The sequence below is a fragment of the Amia ocellicauda genome, chromosome 6, assembly GCF_036373705.1.
Source record: "Amia ocellicauda isolate fAmiCal2 chromosome 6, fAmiCal2.hap1, whole genome shotgun sequence".
Classification (NCBI taxonomy): domain Eukaryota; kingdom Metazoa; phylum Chordata; class Actinopteri; order Amiiformes; family Amiidae; genus Amia; species Amia ocellicauda.
Window position 1 is genome coordinate 41377669 of NC_089855.1, and position 14187 is coordinate 41391855.

At 43.3% G+C, this 14187-nt stretch overlaps 2 non-coding genes across 2 annotated transcripts; one reads left to right on the top strand and one right to left on the bottom strand.

Moving 5' to 3' along the window:
* Window positions 1–2707: 2707 nt before the first annotated feature.
* On the bottom strand, window positions 2708–2822 carry LOC136751953 (U5 spliceosomal RNA). Its single transcript, XR_010817136.1, has one exon. It is a non-coding gene; the product is annotated as a U5 spliceosomal RNA (small nuclear RNA).
* An 11029-nt stretch (window positions 2823–13851) lies between these two features.
* Window positions 13852–13967, top strand: LOC136752016 (U5 spliceosomal RNA). Its single transcript, XR_010817198.1, has one exon. It is a non-coding gene; the product is annotated as a U5 spliceosomal RNA (small nuclear RNA).
* The last annotated feature ends 220 nt before the right edge of the window (window positions 13968–14187 follow it).

Below are 14187 nucleotides of genomic sequence, written 5' to 3' on the forward strand. Positions count from 1 at the left end.
ATACTTTGAAAACCTTTATAAAGATATCCAACAAAATGATCTGACACACAAACAAATTGAAACCAGGGAAAAACTGAAATTGCTCGAACAATCAATTAAAAATAATCAAAACCCAAATGACGCTCCAATCACCCTACAGGAACTATCTAAAAAGCTCCAGGCACTTCCACCCAGAAAAGCCTGCAGCCCGGACAGTATCAGCACTGAAATGCTCAAACACAGCAGCGCACAACTGCAGGAGGCTGTGCTTAAATTGTTCAACATGGTCCTCAGAACTGGTTACTTCCCTGACATCTGGAAGCAGTGGCTGATCACCCCAATCTATAAGAGTGGAGACAAATTTGACCCTAACAACTACCAGGGCATCTGTGTTAGCAGTAACCTGGGGAAGGTGTTCTGCAGTATCATCAACGCCCGGATACTGGCCTTCCTTACCGAGCACAGTGTCCTGAGTAAGAGTCAGATTGGCTTCCTCCCAAATCACTGCACTACAGATCATATTTACACCCTACACACCCTCATAGACAAACACGTCCACCAAAAAAGTAAAGGCAAAATCTTTGCCTGTTTCATTGATTTCAAAATGGCATTCGATTCCATTTGGCACGAGAGACTTTATTACAGAATTCTTCAAAGCGGTGTAGGGGGTAAAGTCTATGATGTTATAAAAACAATGTACACCGAAAACAAATGTGCAGTAAAAATTGGCAACAAAAGAACAGAATTCTTCACTCAGGGGCGGGGAGTGAGGCAGGGCTGCAGTCTGAGCCCAACACTGTTCAACATCTACATCAGTGAGTTGGCAACGGTGTTGGAGCAGTCTGATGCCCCTGGCCTCACCCTAAATGACACAGAAGTCAAATTCCTGCTCTATTCGGATGACCTAGTCTTGCTGTCATCCACAGAACAGGGGCTTCAGCAAAACCTTGCACTGCTAGAGCAGTACTGTTAGTCCTGGGCCCTGGCAGTAAACATGAAGAAGACAAAGATCATGATTTTCCAAAAAAAAATTCCTCAGGGAAACAAATACCACTTCACGCTAGGCAACACTACCATAGAACACACCTCACACTACACTAACCTGGGCCTGACTATTAGTGCGTCAGGGGGCTTTAACCTGGCAGTGAAGGCACTCAAAGACAAAGCAAGAAGAGCTTTCTACGCAATCAGATTGAAATGGGATATTAATGTTATAGAATCTTCTTCTGTCTCAAACTAATTGACAGTGTGATCCAGCCCATTGCGCTGTACGGTAGTGAAGTATGGGGTCCACTCAGTCAACAGGACTACACTAGGTGGGACAAACATCCAATAGAGACCCTGCATGCTGAACTCTATAAAAACATACTGCAGGTGCACAGGAGCACACCAAACCACGCATGCAGGGCAGAATTAGGCCGCTTCCCAACCCTCATTAATATAAAGAAAAGAACACTGAAATTCTGGATGCACCTGAAGAAAAGTGAGTCAGACTCACTCCAGTACAAGGCCCTCCAAACCCAAGAGCTCAGCCCTGAAAAGAGTCCACTGAGTCAGCTGGCCCTGAAGCTCACGGCACTGACCCCCGCTAATACTGCGAACAGAGACCAGCTTCAGGTCAGCACTGCTTACCTGCCCCCAATCAGAGTCAACCAAATCATAAAGATAACCAAAACCTCCTATCTGGAACATTGGAACAATGAAACCAAATCCCAAAGTAAACTGGATTGCTATCGGGCCCTAAACAGAGAATACACCCTGGCAGAATATCTCTTCACTGTCAGAGATATGAAGCAGAGATGGATCCTGACCAAGTACAGGCTCAGTGACCACAGCCTGGCCATAGAGACGGGCCGACACAGGCAGAGCTGGCTGCCCAGAGAGGAGCGGCGCTGTGGTCACTGCGAGACAGGAGAGGTCGAGACAGAGATGCACTTCCTCCTCCGATGCAATAAATATGCCAAATTAAGGGACACGTTCTATAATAAATTCATAAATATTATAAAATCATTCTCTGAATTGATGAATGAAAAAAAAAAAAGCTATCCTCCTGGGGGAGGGACACACAGCCCCCCTGGCCGCCCAATATGTAGCCGCCTGCCACAGCCTGAGGGGCTCACTGTGAAAACATGACATACATGAGCACCAGCTGTAACCTGATAACTATAAAGTAAATGTACATGTCTATTAAGATTTAATTTATAAATTATAATGTTACTGTTTCATTTTTTTTGTTTCTTTTTTCTTACCTTATTCTTATTATTTTTCAATGTATGTATATATCAACTGCTTTGGCAACACTACGAATCTGTTTGTCATGCCAATAAAGCAACCTTGAATTGAATTGAATTGAATTGAGAGACAGAGAGAGACAGACAGACACTAACACAGCCACCCACCCACTCACACACACTCTATCTCTCTCTCTCTCACACACACACACACACATACACACAACCAGCAAGACACACAGAGCCAGCCAGCTCAGCGATGACATCACGAACCTCTCTCTGAGCTGACTGCTATGACATCACAGAGCACGTGCATTCCGTTGCTTGCCTTCTGTCAACCACTCAGTCACTGCCAGCCAGACTGCCTGGCTGGCTGGATGGGGGGCTGTTTGCTGCTGCTGCGAACCTTAGCAAGCTTATCTGCTTGACCGGCCTTCCTCCTCCTCCGCCCACATGCCCACCTATGCCCAATCTGCTGTTCACCTGGATCACAGCTCCGCCCCAACAAGGCAGAGCCTCCCAAGAATGGTACAAACTCATCCACGTTCTCCTCCATGGAAAGCTTTAGCAAAAGGCAAAAGCGTTATAAGTAATGAAGAGGAACCCGAGTCCAAGACGCTTCCGACCAGCCATACATATTTGTGTGTATTAAAGATCACATTTTATTACATTTTGTTTTTCTGTACTTTATTACATCTTATTGTGATTTTTAATTGTATTGTTAATTTACCATATATATGTATGTATGTATGTATGTATGTATGTATGTATGTATGTATGTATGTATGCATGTCCAATTGCTTTTAAAATTCAAATGCACTGAATTGAGAGTGAGAGACAGAGAAAGAGAGAGAGAGAAGTGCTAGGGCACATCTGTAATATAAACTAGCGAACATTCGTCACATGCTTAGGGAACATTCATAACATACAGGGAACATTTGTAAATCGAATTAGGGAACCTTTGTGACATACTAAAAGGACATACTGGTAAGATGTTGGACACATTTGAAACAACAAAAATGGCATTTGGTTATTTATTAGGGACATTTATACCAGTCTGAGCAAATATCTGTGCATATTCCAATGTTTGCTGCAGGATTTACAGATTGAGTGAGGGGGTCAATATGTTTGATTCAGAACTAATCACTGCTTCTTCAATTTTGTTTTAAACATAATTTAAAAGAAAAGTGGGCTATACATTGGTCTGGAAAAAAGGAGCAGTGGTCCCTAAGACAATTCTTTTAGTTTTTGGACACAATTCCTAAAACCCATTTTCTGTAAAATATGTTATCAATTTGCATTAATAGATCATCCAAAGTACAATCATACTAATCATGAAAATGTTCATATTATTACATTCTAAGGGTTCTAGTCTATTGTGTATTGTATTTATTATCAGGCCCTTCTCTTATGTTTTACAGTTGTTATTATTATTCCGTACAATACAGGGATTAAATTAAGCATTTTAACCACAAAGTATTGGCTACAGTTATGATGCCTACTTCACTGTTCATATGCATACAGTTTCTGAGGTCTGGACCACTGCACAGTAGTCCCTGGAGTTGTAGTCCAGACCACTGCAAAATTCATGCTGAAGTGATCTGGATCACCACACAATGGCCCAAGGACCACTACATACTTGGATTTCATTTTTTTTGTGTAATCCATGTTGCAATAGCACCTACCATGTTCCTTTGTGGTGAGCTGGTTAATTCTGTTCTGGGAAAACCACAATCCTGCAGGTTTAATAAGTCTCTCTACACTTCAGTCCCTGAATACCTTCAACCAATGGTAATGTTGACCAATTAAGCCCACGAATTGAGTCAATTAAGTTGTCAAGAACTACCCAGTAAAGACGTGAACTCAAGACTAGGTCACACTGTGAGCTCTCCAGAGCAGACATTACACTGAGCTCAGTGTGAGCTCACTTAGCGCTTTTCCACCGACATGGTGCCGGTGCTGGAGGCCGAGTTGCAGTTACAAATACAATGCCGAGCACAGCAGTGCAGCGCCACTACTCCTCTCTATCCAGAACACAAAGACGTGCGTCACTCTAACCTGTCCGGCTTTACAACATGCAACTCAAATAATATGTTCTTGGGGGAACAACATAACACATAGCGATTCCTCCCTGCTATAAAGTAAAATAATGTATACGGTGTTTCTAATTTCTTTCACGATACCTTTTCATATATATTTATATTTTTCAATATTAAACTAATGTCACAGTAATACCAATGAGCTTTAACAATGCCTAAAATTTTAATGCGTTTATCTTTAATAGTGAAGATATTGCATAGATGTATATCTTTCATATACACAAATAGAAAAAACGGTTTCCAAATCGAATATAGAACTGAAACTTTCAGACAATCCATGAAAAATGTAATGTAAACATTTACACTTCTTAACAATTCTATATATAAATTATATTCATAACCCTAACCCTATCACTAACCCTAACTTTAAGTTACAATTGTTCCCTAAACACTTTTCCCAATTTTGCAGGATCAATAAAGAACTGTCAAGATTTTTTAAACTTTTACTGACACACATAGTTAATAGCAATGTGATATAACTTTACGGAAAATAATAATCTGTATATATTTAATTGTTTTGACAATGTTAAGATATAATGCATCTTTCACATAGGGAACATTTGTAACATGATAGGAGAAACAAACAAATGATGTAACTTTGAAAATATTCAATATTACAGCATACAGTATAATCAACACAGAACTGTGTCTATACTGAAAAGCTGTTGATATTTGAAAAGTGACAGAGGTTTGAATTTGAAAGTATCAATTCATAAAAGATACAATGAGCAGGAGCAGGAGCTGTGCGATCCATTACCCAGAGCACCTGAAGAACGCTCAGGCCAGGAAGAGTCTCAGACAACACATACTGAAGGACAACCCAGAGACTCTCAGAGCCGACTTCTCTCAGACTGGAGACCAGCAAGTCACCAGCAATCTGGTCTTCTACACCGAGCACACCGACGCCTGGCACGCTGCCATCTGTCAACTGTACAGGCACATTAAAAAGAGAGGCATCAGTAAAGGAAGGCAGGTGTCAATCAGTGAGGAGGATAACCCAGACACCTCCATGCTGACAATCAATCTGTACCACACTGGAACAGTCTTAATACAGGGCAGCGAGGGCAGCCTGGGCACCTTTGAAAATCAGTTCCACTCACTGAAAACGCTGGCTGACAGAGAGAAAAAGGAGAGACGTGTCCAAAAGAGCACAGACGCAGCCACACAGGAGGAGAGTCCAGCCCCACACTGCCCAGAGAACGGAGGGGAGAGCACCGCGCCAGAGAACAGCGAGGAATCCACACGCAGCCCAGAGCAGGACACCCCTCAGACACACGACACAGTGTCCCAGCTGAGGGAGAACATGTCCCTGCTGTAGGTGGAGCTGATGGAGCTAAAAGAGCTGGTGCTGACCAATCTCACAACCTCCAACACCACAGAGCAGCTAACAGACCAGCTCAACAGAGTCCAACACGAGCACAAGGTCACAGTGAGGGAGCTGAGGGAGGAGGTGAGGGAGCTGCAGCAGGACAGGGAGGCCATGAGGAGGGAGCTGACGGCCCTGAGAGAGGAACTGCAACGCAGAGACAAGACAGTGCAGAGCCTGAAGGAGAAGCTATACAAATTCACTGCCCACAACAACTAGCCCTCAAGAAACCCAGCAGTGCACAATGTGCAGAGCCCTCCCACCCCAATGACATCCAGACATACTGACTCTCACACAACACACCACTCGCACACTGCACCCAACACACACACACAACCCGACCCGAACACACAGAGTGCACCCAGCACACACACACACCCTGAGCACGACACACACAGTGCACCCAACACACACACACACCCTGACTCAGACACACACACTGCACCCAGCACTCACACACACCCTGAGCCCGAAACCACTAACAAAACCTGCGCACCACACACACAGGCTGAACCAAACACAGATGAGACCCCCTCACGCAGAAAGACTACCAGGAAGAAGAACACTGAAGTAGCCCTGCTGATAGACTAAAATGGCAAACTCATAAATGAGAGGCGGCTCTTCCCTGATGGCAAGATCTCCAAGGTCTGGTGTCCGACCACAGAGAGGGCCATTCAGCAGCTGTCCGAGAAGAGCCTCGGCTCCCCCAGCCATATTATTATACACACAGGCACAAACGACCTGAGGACCCAGCAGGACAAGGTGGCCAGCTCCATCAGAAGAGTGGCGGAGAGGGCCACCCAGACCTTCACCCACGCCAAAATCATCATCTCCACCCTGCTGCACAGGAAGGCCTTCCACCCCAACACCATCCACATGATCAACGCTGAGATCTCTCGGGGATGTGCTCTGATGCCAAATGTGCACCTGGCACACCACCCCACTCTTGGGGCCCACAGCTTGTTTGACAACGTCAATCTCCACAAACAAGCAGTGAGCGTCTTCGCAAAGACACTCAAAGACATTGCCCTGGGCCGAAACCCAGACAGCCCCCCACATGGCCACAGAAGGTTCTCCAGCACCCACACCACCCAGAACAACCCCGAGCCAATCAGGAGAGCGGCCCCTGGGAGCCCCCGCCCTCCACCTGCACACGACCTTCCCCAGCCCGGTCACCGCAGACCCCAGCCTGGATACGCCCGACCACAGAACAGCAGACCCAGAGTGGAGCCCATCCAGAACATGCACAGAGCAGCCCAGCAGCACAGCCAGCGCAACTACGCAGCAGCGGTCAGCAGAGTGGCCGACACCTGCTCAACCTCATCTGCACCCGACTGATAAGATAAGTAACTGTGCATAACAAAGAAACCACTGCAGGAGGTGACTAGCTATTACCACATCCGAAAATCACCCCTGTATAAATGTAGTTATATACTGATATATATGGACATTTTCTAAAAATTATGTAGATATATGGATGCTTCCGTATATGTGTATATATGTAGATATATGTGTGTATGTGTATGTATATAGGAGTGTAAGTCAGGAGTTTTTTATTTTTTATATTTTTAATTTATTCATTTCCTATTTTTACATATCACCAGTATTACTATTTATTTATATGTTTACTTTCCACCTCACACATTTCCAGATATATCTCATTCCAAAGGAGTATATAAATTGCTTAATTAGAGTAGAAAGAAATGCGATCCCTATCTATCACCATGTGGAACATCCAGGGCCTGGGCTCCTCAGTGTTCGGGCTGAAGAGCACAGACCCGGAGTTCAGAGATAGAGTGAGAGACAAGGATGTCATCATCCTGCAAGAGACATGGTGTCGGGCAGACGTGTCCAGTCACTGTCCATCAGGCTACAGAGAGGTCATAGTGCCCTCCCTGAAGAAGCCCTCCGTCAGACACGGCAGGGACTCCGGGGGCATAATAATCTGGTACAAAGCAGAGCTCAGTGACTCCATACATCCTATCAAAACAGCAGAGTCACACATATGGCTTAAAATAAGCAAATAAATAATTTCTACACAAACCGATGTGTTCCTGTGTGCCGTGTATGTTCCCCCCTCAGAATCCCCATATCACAATGAGGAGATCTTCCCCAACCTCCAGACTGAGGTCTGCCACTTCCAGGTCCAGAGAAGTGTGCTGATCTATGGGGACCTGAACGCCCGGACAGGCAGCCTGCCTGACTTCACCAGCACACAGGGAGACAGCCACATATTCGGCCACACCCCCTTAAACACCCCCATCAGCTCCCTCAGACACAGCCATGACAGGGGAGTGAATAAAAACGGGCAAAAATTACTGCAGCTCTGTCAGGGACTGGGACTGTATATCGTGAATGGCAGGATCCGGGGAGATTCTCTGGGAAGATACACCTACAGCTCAGCTCTTGGCAGCAGCACGGTAGACTATGCCATCACAAACCTAGACCCCTTCTCTCTCAGTGCATTCACCTCTATCAGACCACAGCCAAATCACTGTGTTCCTGAAGAGGACAGAGCACAGCAGCAGCGCTCACACACAGTCCAGCAAGCTGTACAGCCTCGGACACTCCTACAGATGGGCTCCAGACAGCACACAAGAGTACCAGAAAGCAACTGGCAATCAAGACATCCAATCACTAATACACACCTTTCTGGTCACCCCAAATCAACATAGTAAAGAAGGAATACATCTGGCTATAAAATACTTAAATCATATATTTGAAAAAGAAGCTTTACAGTCAAAATTGAAAATTAAAAAGAACATCCCAACAAAATACAAAGAGGAGAATTGGTTTGACAAGGAGTGACATAGAATAAGGAAGGATCTGAGGAACAAAGAAACACTTAGATCAAAAAGTACAACACACCCGAAAGCAACTGACAATAATCGAAGAGTCCATTAACACAAATTGATTCTGGGAAAACTGGAAAAAATGTAATAAATTAAAACCTGAAGAATTGGCCATTCAAAATTGAGATTTTTGGAAAAACCACTTTGAAAGACTTTATGAAAACATTCACCACACTGAGAAATCAGCTCAGCATGACATCAGTGTGAAACTAAAAAGAATGGAATTGGCATTTAAAGACACCCAGAATCCCCTGGACTCAACTATTACTGAGCAGGAGTTGCAGGAGAAGCTGCGCGCCCTGCTGCCCAGGAAAGCATGCGGGCCTGATGGCATCTCCTACGAGATGCTGAAACACAGCAGCCCTGAGCTACAGCAGGCCCTGCTACGGCTGTTCAACCTGGTGCTCAGTGTGGGCCACTTCCCTGACAGCTGGCATAAAGGACTGATCACCGCGATTCATAAGAGTGGAGACAAATTGGACCCTAATAACTACCGGGGCATCTGTGTGAGCAGCAACCTGGGGAAGGTGTTCTGCAGAATCATTAACGCCCGGATACTGGCCTTCCTTACCGAGCACAGTGTCCTGAGTAAGAGTCAGATTGGCTTCCTCCCAAAACACAGCACAACCGATTATATTTACACCCTACACACCGTCATTGACAAACACATCAACCAAAATAAAAATAAAATATTTGCTTGTTTCATAGATTTAAAAAAAGCATTTGATTCATTCTGGCACAAAGGTTTATTTTACAAACTTCTCCAAAGTGGTGTAGGGGGTGAAACATATGACATCATCAAATCAATGTATACAGGAAACGAGTGCGGAGTTAAAATTGGCAATAAAAGAACAGAGTTCTTCACTCAGAGGCGTGGGGTGAGGCAGGGCTGCAGTCTGACCCCAACGCTATTCAATATTTACATCAATGAATTGGCCACAATGCTGGAGCAATCTGCAGCCCCCGGCCTCACCCTACATGACACAGAAGTCAAGTTCCTGCTCAACGCAGATGACCTGGTGCTGCTGTGGCCCACAGAGCAGGGGCTGCAGCAGAACCTGGCACTGCTGGAGCAGTACTGTCAGACCTGGGCCCTGGCAGTAAACATGAAAAAGACAAATACCATGATATTCCAGAAAAAGGCCAGGCCTCAGGGAACTAGGTACCACGTCACTTTAGCAAACAGCACCATCGAACACTGCACCTACTACACATACCTAGGCCTCACACTCAGCTCAACAGGAAGCTTCAACACGGCGGTGAAGACACTGAGAGAGAAAGCGCGCAGGGCCTTCTATGCCATAAAGAGACACATTTGCATAAAAATACCTGTACAAATCTGGCTAAAAATATTTGAATCCATAATCCAGCCCATTGCTCTCTATGGCAGTGAGGTGTGGGGTCCCCTCACAGGGCAGGAGTTTGCTCAATGGGACACACACCCAATAGAAACCTTGCATAAAAATATCCTACAGGTGCAAAGGAAAACACCGAACAACGCATGCAGGGCAGAATTAGGCCAATACCCATTATTAATCAACATACACAAAAGGGCAATTAAATTCTGGCTCCATCTAATAAACAGCGACACACACTCCTACCACCACAAGGCCCTGCAATGCCAAGAGCTGAACCCAGAGAGGAGCCCCCTCAGCCAGCTGGTCCGCAGGCTCACTGCGCAGACACACACCGACACCGGCCAGCCTCAGGACAGCAACACACACATGCACACAATCAGAGTCAACCAAATTATCACACAGCACAAAGAAAACTACATCACCCATTGGGAAACACACACACAAGCACAAAGTAAACTGCAGTGCTATCGGGTCCTAAAAAGACACTACACATTGTCAGAAAACCTTAAATTAATAACGAACGAAAAACACAAAAGGATCCTGACCAAATACAGGCTCAGTGAGCACAGCCTGGCCATCGAGACGGGCCGACACAGGCAGACCTGGCTGCCCAGAGAGGACAGGCTGTGTCCCCACTGCCAACACCGAGAGGTCGAGACAGAGCGGCACTTTATTCTAAAATGTGAAAAATATAAACATTTATGAGCAAAATCTGTCCCCAAAATAGCAGATCTCTATAAGAGATTTCAAGACCTGCCAGTCTCGGAGAAAGTGCCAGTCCTTCTGGGAGAGGAGACCAGCTGCATATTACTGGCAGCCCAGTATACAGCTGCCTGCCACAGCCTGAGGGACACAGTGGACACTCAGTCCACTCACACAGGGGACACCCCTGGACACAGGCAATGACACCTATGCTACACCCAATTATTACTATCAATATCAGTTTTATGTCTCTCTGAACTATGATTGAATTTTATTAATTGAAATTAATCAGTTACCTGTTTTTAACATACGTATTGTGTATTTCTGTATGCAAATGTACATATATATGTTCAAAACTGTTGTTTGTCACCATTGCTTTGGCAATACTTCTTTTTGTTCATGCCAATAAAGCACGTTGAATTTGAATTTGAATTTTGAGAGAGAGAAAGAGAGAGAGAGAGAGAGTGTGTGTGTGTGTGCATGTGTGTGTGTGTGTGTGTGTGCGTGTGTGTGTGTGAGAGAGAGAGAGATACTGTGTGTGTGTGTGTGTGTGTGAGTGGGAGAGTGGGTGGCTGTGTTAGTGTCTGTCTGCCTGTCTGTCTGTCTCTCTCTCTCTCTCTCTCTCTCTCTCTCTCTCTCTCTCTCTCTCTGTCTCTGTAGATGCATCATAGGGAACATATGTAACAATCTCTCTTTTTGTTTACCAAAATTGTGAATGAACGTATTTCAAGTGGGTTTTGCCTTGGTTGGAAACGTTTTAAGATGATTTATGAATTGTAAATTGAATAAGTCTCAATTCTCCGTAGTTTTCAATGTATGTGCCATTCAGTAGCGTTCATGATACAGATGTGTCCTATGCAGTGGTAGTGTCAGTAAAATGTCAGTAAAACTTTATTTTAGCAATAATACAGGGGAACAAATGCAAATAGAGGGTCCTCACTTTGTATCTAATTTACCAACAACGTTTAAAATTAGGTCTTGCGAAGCTGCAACAAATGCTGTATAATCATTCACCACGTGCTAAAGTCTGATAGCTTTGATTATATATATTTTTTCTCATGAACAACAAATGTTATTTGCTTGATTTTTACAGAGTATGTCATAAATTCCATTATTATGAAGCCTGCCAAATTGTATGCTGTAATATTAAATATATTCAAAGTTACATCATTTGTATGTTTTTCCTATTATGTAACAATTGTTCCTTATGTGATAGATGCATTATATCTTAATAATGTCAAAACAATTAAAGATATACGGATTATTATTTTTGGAAAAGTTATAACACATTGCTATTAACTATGTGTGTCAGTAAAAGTTTAAAAAATCCTTACAATTTTTTATTGATCCTGCAAATTAAGTGTTTAGGGAACATTTGTAACTTAAAGTTAGATTTTTCATGGACTGTCTGAAAGTTTCAGTTCTATATTCGGTTTGAAAACCATTTTTTTTCTATTTGTGTATATGAAAGATATACATCTATACAATATCTGCACTATTAAAGATAAACGCATTATTATTTTCGGCATTGTGAAAGCACATTGGTATTACCTATGTGTATCTTTAAAAGTTTAAAATTCCTAAAGGTTCTTTATTGATCTTGCAAAATAAGCTTTTAGGGAACATTTGTAACATAGAGTTAGGGTTAGCCACTGGGTAAGGGTTACATCTTACACAAGGGTTACACAAGTGCCGGAATGAGGTCAAGGACTCTGCTGTTTTGACTTCGGTGGTGGAATGACCTGCCCACCAAAGTCAAAACAGCAGAGTCCTTGACCTCATTCCGGCGCTTACTCAAGACGCATCTCTTCCGATCCGCACTTGTAATATTAGTCCTCTATCCCTGCTAGATAGCACTTCAGCTTATTATGCTCCTCTCGTTCTTGAATGTTTTCCTCCTTGCTCCCTTTCCCGTAGACCTAGTCTGTAACCCTACATCTTGACAGCACTTAGCTTTCACCGTCCAGGATGTAGGAAGTCTTTTACTGTACATGTGTAAATTGTAATTGGAATTTTTAAAATGTATTTTGAATTGCGATATTTTTTGCTAAGTTGAATTTGTAATGATTGATGCCTTGTACTTCTCTGTATTTTTGCACTTATGTTGTAAGTCGCCCTGGATAAGGGCGTCTGCCAAGAAATAAAAATAATACAATAATAATCTTCAACAGTAAGTTTATTCATGTTAATTTTTCTCTTCAATGTTAAAGAACAGAATTAACCAGCTCACCACAAAGGAACATGGTAGTTGCTATTGCAACATGGATTACACAAAAACATTGAAATCCAAGTTTGCAGTGGTCCTTGGGCCATAGCGTGGTGATCCAGATCACTTCAGCACGAATTTTGCAGTGGTCTGGACTACAACTCCAGGGACTACTGTGCAGTGGTCCAGACCTCAGAAACTGTATGCATATGAACAGTGAAGTAGGCATCATTACTGTAGCCAATACTTTGTGGTTAAAATGCTTAATTTAATCCCTGTATTGTACGGAATAATAATAACAACTGAAAAACATAAGAGAGGGGCCTGATAATAAATACAATACACAATAGACTAGATCCCTTAGAATATAATAATATGAACATTTTCATTATTAGTATGATTGTAGTTTGGATGATATATTAATGCATGTTGATAACATGTTTTACAGAAAATGGGTTTAAGGAATTGTGTCAAAAAACAAAAAGAATTGCTTTAGGGACCATTGCTGCATTTTTCCAGACCAATGTATAGCCCACTTTTCTTTTAAATTATGTTTAAAACAAAATTGAGGAAGCAGTGGTTAGTTCTGAATCAAAACATATTGACCCCCTCACTCAATCTGTAAGTCCTGCAGCAAACATTGGAATATGCATAGATATTTGCACAGACTAGTATTAATGTCCCTAATAAATAACCAAATGCCATTTTTGTTGTTTCAAATGTGCCCAACATCTTACCAGTATATGTCCTTTTAGTATGTCACAAAGGTTCCCTAATTCGTTTTACAAATGTTCCCTGTATGATATGTATGTTCCCTAAGCATGTGACGAATGTTCCCTAGTTTATGTTACAGATGTGCCCTAGCACTTCTCTTTCTATCTCTCTATCTCTCTCTCTCTCTCTCTCTCTCTCTCTCAATTCAGTGCATTTGTATTGTCAAAGCAATAAACAATATCATTATAAATCACAATAAGATGTAATATAGTACAGAAAAACAAAATGTAATAAAATGTGATCTTTAATACACACAAATATGTATGGCTGGTCGGAAGCGTCTTGGACTCGGGTTCCCCCTTCATTACTTATAACGCTTTTGCCTTTTGTTAAAGCTTTCCATGGAGGGGAATGTGGATGAGTTTGTACCATTCTTGGGAGGCTCTGCCTTGTTGGGGCGGAGCTGTGATCCAGGTGAACAGCAGATCGGGCATAGGTGGGCATGTGGGCGGAAGAGGAGGAAGGCCGGTCAAGCAAATAAGCTTGCTAAGGTACGCAGCAGCAGCAAACAGCCCCCCCATCCAGCCAGCCAGGCAGTCTGGCTGGCAGTGACTGAGTGGTTGACAGACGGCAAGCAACGGAATGCACGTGCTCTGTGATGTCATAGCAGTCAGCTCAGA